The following is a 6,528-nucleotide window of genomic DNA, read 5'->3' as shown; positions in this document are numbered from 1 at the left end:
GGATTGGATTTCCCAGATTTTAGGAAATATCAATTAAGTTCCCTATTAAGTTATATAGCTGATTGGGTCTTGTCTGATCCACATTCAATCTGGTTGGACATCGAGGCTTGTCAAGTAAAATACCCACTTATTAACCTTTTATTCTCAGACAAGAGGAAAATCATTACAGATCACTGTAAAAACCCTATAATACTGAATACAATCAAGGCTTGGAATATAATGCGGCAAAATGAGGGTAATTCACATAAAACATCCCCCTATGCACCGATAGTGGGAGCATGGGGATTCCAACCGGGGTTAACAGATGCCACTTTTAAACTCTGGAGATCCAGGGGTATCTCATGTCTCGGGGGTTTATTTAAAAATGGGGTCCTGATGTCTTTCGGATAGCTGCGTCAGAAATTCGGATTACCCAATGGAGACCTCTTTCGATACTTCCAAATTCGAGATTTTATACAGAAGAAGACTACGTTATTAGATAGTCTTTATAAATCCGATAGAGAATGTAGTGTCCTACGACCAGTGGGGGTATCTTCCGTCAGTAATATTTATCATTTATTACATGATGAAGTATCGGGAGATATGGATTATCTGCTTAAAACATGGGATCAGGATCTGGGACTAGAAATCTCCACAGAAACGTGGGATGATATCTGGGAAAATGCTAGAAGAATTACTATTTGTAACAGAACCCAGGCTATCCAGCTGAAAATATTTCATAGGGCCCATATAGCACCGGTTCGATTGGCAAAATTTAAGGCAGGAGCATCTCCAATGTGTCCTAAATGCAAAATAGAGGTGGGCACTCTTGTACATTGCTTATGGACCTGTCATAAGATCCGTGGATATTGGACTAAAGTAGCAAGTACCCTGACAGAAATTTTAGGAACGGAAATTAAAGTGGACCCTGTATCTCTCCTCTTGGGCTTTTTGAACTTTCCCTCCCTGGACACGTACGGGAAGAGACTATTTTCTATTCTTTCTTTCTGTGCAAGGAAAAATATTTTGATGAACTGGGTGGCTGAGGGTCCCCCTGGACTTTCAAATTGGCACAGATTAAACGGAAATTAAAGTGGACCCTGTATCTCTCCTCTTGGGCTTTTTGAACTTTCCCTCCCTGGACACATACGGGAAGAGACTATTTTCTATTCTTTCTTTCTGTGCAAGGAAAAATATTTTGATGAACTGGGTGGCTGAGGGTCCCCCTGGACTTTCAAATTGGCACAGATTAATTATGGAATGTATTCCCCTTGACTTCCTTACAAATATGGTGCACCGAAAGACTGAATTATTTTATAAAATATGGCAGCCCTTTTTGAATTATATAAATACAGATATCTCAGCTATCCTAACAAGGGCTTTTATTTAATTGAGATTACAAACCTGGCTGGTCTGGGGCCCCTTAGGAGAGGAATCCCGCACAAATAGGGTTTTATTACATTTGATGTTAACACATTCCGAGCATGTAAGAGACTTAAATATACACTCTGGTTAGTTGTAGGTTAGATTAGTAGATAGTTGAGTTTTTTTTTTCTTTTTTTTAAATTTTTTTTATTCTTTTGTTAAATTTTGGCTATTGTATATTTGATTTAATTGTATATCAATGTTTATATTTGAGAGTTTTGTTTATTTTTGTAAACTTGTAAAAATGTTAAATTTCTAATAAAAATATCTATATAAAACAAAACTAGTTCAGCTAGTGGCTGTCCTTGAGTCTCGGTCATGTATATCCCACAGCCAGTGATCTGACTGCCATCCTCCACAGTGGAGAATCCATCTACATAAAGTCTGCCAGCTATGGTTATCTTTTTGACTCATTCTTAACCATTTTTCTTGCTGTTTAGGGCCAGTCATATGGGTTTCCTCCATAATTTAGGTGATCGGCTAGGAAGGTGGCCACCTTGGTGCATTTGACTGTGATGTCCCATCCTTGAAGTAGTAGAGTCTATCATGCAGCTCAAATCTGGCTTACTGAGCCATCTTTGATTTGACCATCCAACAGAAGCTGTATTGAAGTGTGTTCAATTAGTATGGTCAGTAGGTTTAAACCAGTGATAAAGTTGAAGTACTGGACTATTCAAAAGACTGTGAGGAAGTGTTGTTCACACATGGAAAACCTTTGTTCCACGGGCTGCAGAACCCTGAAGGCATAGGCCACTGGCCTTACTTACCGTGCTGCTCTTGTAGTATAACAGCAGCTATCGTCTGGTCTGTGGCTACCACTTCTAGGGCATATGGTAAGTCAGGGTTGGGAACTAGTAAGGCTTGTGCTGTTGCAAAGGCGTGTTTTAAAGCAGTTTTCTGCTCTGTTGGGCTGTCCAATTCCAGGCAGCATTCTTTTTCAGCAACTATGAGAGTTGGGCTGCTTTGCTAGTGAACCCATCACTGTGGTTCTGGCAGTATTCCACTAGACCTTGGAAAGATTGGAACACACTAACATCTTGGGGGAGTGGGAGTATGGTCTCTACTCACTTTTGGTCTATTTCCTTTTTCCCATGGGTGACTATTGTTGCCAAGTTTGTAACCCTAGGCTGTAGAATTTGCACCTTCTTTGGATTTATTTTACATCCTAGCCTGTGTAACAGATCGAGTAATTTATCTAGGAGCTGAATATGCTTTGTTTCTGTTTGTAGGAGTAAGTCACCTACATATTGTATTGGTCAAAATAACCTTTCCAGTCCCTTGCCAACCATCTGTGAAAAATCAAGGGTGAGTTATGAATTCCTTGTGGTGGACAAGTTCAGGTATACTGTGGTTCCTTGAAGATAAATATGCATTTTTACTGGAAGGACCAATTTAAGGGTATGGACCAGAAACTATTACCAACATCAAGTACTGTGAAGTACTTCACTTGCGGGGCTTCAACCTTGTGGCTTGGCTCTGTAGGATCGAAATTCATACATGTCTTCCTGCTCTCCTCGATGGCATGGGAAACTAAATTTCTAGCCCACTTAGCTGAGTCAGCCTCAGATAACATACCCCTGTCTAAGCTTTTGTAGAGTCCTGTAAAATACACCCATAAACGACTGGCAAAGGCAGTCAGGTGTTCCCTCTTTTGTCTGAACTTGTTTAACCCGTCCATGGATCTGCCTTATTCTAACCAATTCCTGTTAGGATCGCCTTTTTCATATTGATGAGGGTTCCAAGCCTTACATTTAGTAGGACCGTGACTGCAGACTGCACTGACTGGCTCAGACGCATTACGATGAATGTTACTTCCTCTCTCTCATCTGACCCACGTAAACCCTTCTGCTGCCTGACCCTTTCAAAGAATGTAAATGGATCTGCCAATGATTCAAAATCAGGAATCTTTTTCAAGGTTTCTGCAAACTGTGCCACCATAAATGGGGTGGTGTATGTGATTACTGGAGCCTTGGCCTCCGTGACCCGTCTTTCAGTGGTAATTGGGTTCATTACAACAGGGGATGTCCCCAGGGATGCTGAAGTAGATGACTCCTCTGGGAAGGGTGGGGGTGAACCCCAATCTGCTGTGCACATGACATACTGTTGCGTGTCTTCCCTGAGTTCATCTCAGTCTATCTGTTGTCTTGTTCCTCTCTAACTTCTCCATAAGTGCATATTATTTAATTGATTCGGAGATGCCGGTGTTGGACTGGGGTGTACAAAGTTAAAAATCACAACACCAGGTTAAAGCTAGTGTGCTTCCAATTAAATCTGTTGGACTATAACCTGGTGTTGTGTGATTTTTAACTTTATTATTTAATTGTAGACTGAGAGTTGGGCTTTTAATTTCTCGATCTCTGGCAGGCACTTAAGGAGAAAAACAGGCAGCCGCAGACCTCACTATCAGCCTGGTGTATTACTTCGATTGCTGCTTTCAAATCTGCACATCTATTTTTCAATTGCCTTACTTCATTCTCAAAAACCTCTTTAGCTGACACTGCATGCTGGGTATCTTGGAATGCTCTTTCACACTGGGTTTGGAATTGCCCCATCTGCCTGATTTCTCTGCTCTTGAGCTGCATTTTTCAGCTTTAACGACATGATTTCCTTTTTGGCATCCTGTAGTTCCTCACGGATGGTTTGCTGTGTCCTTAATATTTGTCTTAGACACCACATTATTGCGGTGACCTGCTCAAATTTGGAAGCCCTCTTCCACTGAGTTCTCCTAAAATCATCCCAATATTTCTGCCGTAGGGATTCTGGTCTCGTTTCATTGTTGCAACAGAATTATGCCCATATGAGCCACTTTTTCTTACTAATATATAGCCTCAGTTTCATTTCCCATATGACACGATCCTCTACACCAGTGCCTTTCTCTGCTGTTTTCAAATAAATTGCGGGGTATAGGAGGTGGATCAGACTGAAGGTATGGCTTTCGCCGTGTTCCAGTCCTAATCCCAAGAATCCCACACACACACACAAAAGAAACAGTCATTTGCTTGATCAGGAGTAAACAACTGTTGGCTTTATTTTTTAAAGAACAGTTCAGTTTAGACCTTTCTAGTCCCTTTGATTTACTTGAATTCCTGGCCTTTGTGTGGGTCAGCTGTCTGCTTAAAAACTTGCTCAGGCGAAATCTCAAGGAATATTAAGTTCCACGGGCTGATCTCACAGCAACAAAGTCACCGCTTATTTGAGGTATCAGCTGGGTTACCAACGTTTTGCACCTGCCACACAGTGTGTTTTAAGTCTCATATCCAGCAAAGAAACTGCATGTAAACTCTCAATGATAATAAACAAAAATACTTATTTAACACAATTTAAATTATAATAGCAAAATACATTATAAACTAACAACTTGCATTACAAATCTAATCAACCATCTTGTTCTTTAACTTAACTCTGGATGATCATATACCATCACACTAGAGCTTGGCCTTGATCCATGTGGTAATGGTCAACTGATCTTCCCCTGATGGTCCCGAGGTGTCTTCTCTTCTCGGTAGTTGGTCTCAAGTTACCACCCCTAGCGTGGTGTTGCAGCAATTAGTAGTGCACCAGTTGGAGGACGCTCAGGTGTGCGGTGGGATCCCGTCCGTGCTCACCCCAGCCCGGACGGAATTTCACATTGGCCCCAAGGTCCCGTACTTCCCGCGGGAGCCTGTGCCCCACAACCTGAGCCGCCTCCGAAATTTTAACTTTGTTTCGTTTAGGGAGGTGAACAGGAGAGCCCTGTACAGACTGCTGCTGCACACCGTCCACCTCTTCTCCCTCATCCACCGACCGGACACGCCTTGGCGTGCCCACTTGCCACCGGGCGGTGGGGATCCCCAGTGGAGGGCTCTCTACACGGGAGTCCTCCCCCTTTCTCTCGGGGATCTGGGGTGGAGGGTGCTGCACGCAGCAGTCCCCTGCAACCGCAGATTGCGGTGGTTCACGGACTCCCAGCCCAACTGCTTGTTCTGTGGCGCTGTGGAGTCCGTGGACCACGTGTATATTGGGTGTGGGCGTTTGCACTCCCTTTTTGATTTTCTCAAAAACCTCCTCCTCTGCTTTTGGCTGCACTTCAGTCCCACGCTCCTGATCTTTGGGCACCCGGTACGGAGGAAGGAGGGCAGGTCTGAAGACCTCCTCGTGGGCCTGCTCCTGGGCCTGGCCAAACTGGCCATCAACAGGTCCAGGCAGCGGGCCGTGGAGGGGGTCGTTAGGGCCGACTGCCTGCCCCTCTTCCGCGGTTACGTTAGAGCCCGGGTGTCCTTGGAGAAGGAGCACGCGGCGTCGACCAACACCCTGGAGTTGTTCAGGGAGAGGTGGGCGCCGCAGGGAGTGGAGTGCATCATTTCTCCCTCCAACTCCATTTTGATTTAGTCCCTACCCTCCCCTTCACTGTTTTGATCACACAGCACTGCCCTTTGATGTAAAGGGCAGTGTTTGTCACTGGCCACCCGGGTGTTTTCCCATATTCCTGGTGGTGGAAATTGAATAAAGATTGGTACACTTTGTGTCTTCCACTGTGTCTCACACCTGCACACACACACAAAGAAGAAAAAAAAAGAAAAAAGGAGTGTTCCAACTGTATTTTTTAAAAAAAAAGAAAGAAAAAAAAGAAAAAAAAATAACCCGGGGATTAAAGATTCGTGCACTTCGTGTCTTTCACTGTGTCTCACACCTGCACACACACACAAAGAAGAAAAAAAAAGAAAAAAGGAGTGTTCCAACTCTATTTTTATAAAAAAAAGAAAGAAAAAAAAGAAAAAAAAATAACCCGGGGATTAAAGATTCGTGCACTTCGTGTCTTTCACTGTGTCTCACACCTGCACACACACACAAAGAAGAAAAAAAAAGAAAAAAGGAGTGTTCCAACTCTATTTTTATAAAAAAAAGAAAGAAAAAAAAGAAAAAAAAATAACCCGGGGATTAAAGATTCGTGCACTTCGTGTCTTTCACTGTGTCTCACACCTGCACACACACACAAAGAAGAAAAAAAAAGAAAAAAGGAGTGTTCCAACTCTATTTTTATAAAAAAAAGAAAGAAAAAAAAGAAAAAAAAATAACCCGGGGATTAAAGATTCGTGCACTTCGTGTCTTTCACTGTGTCTCACACCTGCACACACACACACCATG

The sequence above is a fragment of the Chiloscyllium plagiosum genome, chromosome 9, assembly GCF_004010195.1.
Source record: "Chiloscyllium plagiosum isolate BGI_BamShark_2017 chromosome 9, ASM401019v2, whole genome shotgun sequence".
Taxonomy (NCBI): Eukaryota; Metazoa; Chordata; class Chondrichthyes; order Orectolobiformes; family Hemiscylliidae; genus Chiloscyllium; species Chiloscyllium plagiosum.
The sequence above is the reverse complement of the archived record's forward strand: the minus strand, read 5'-3'. Positions refer to the sequence as shown.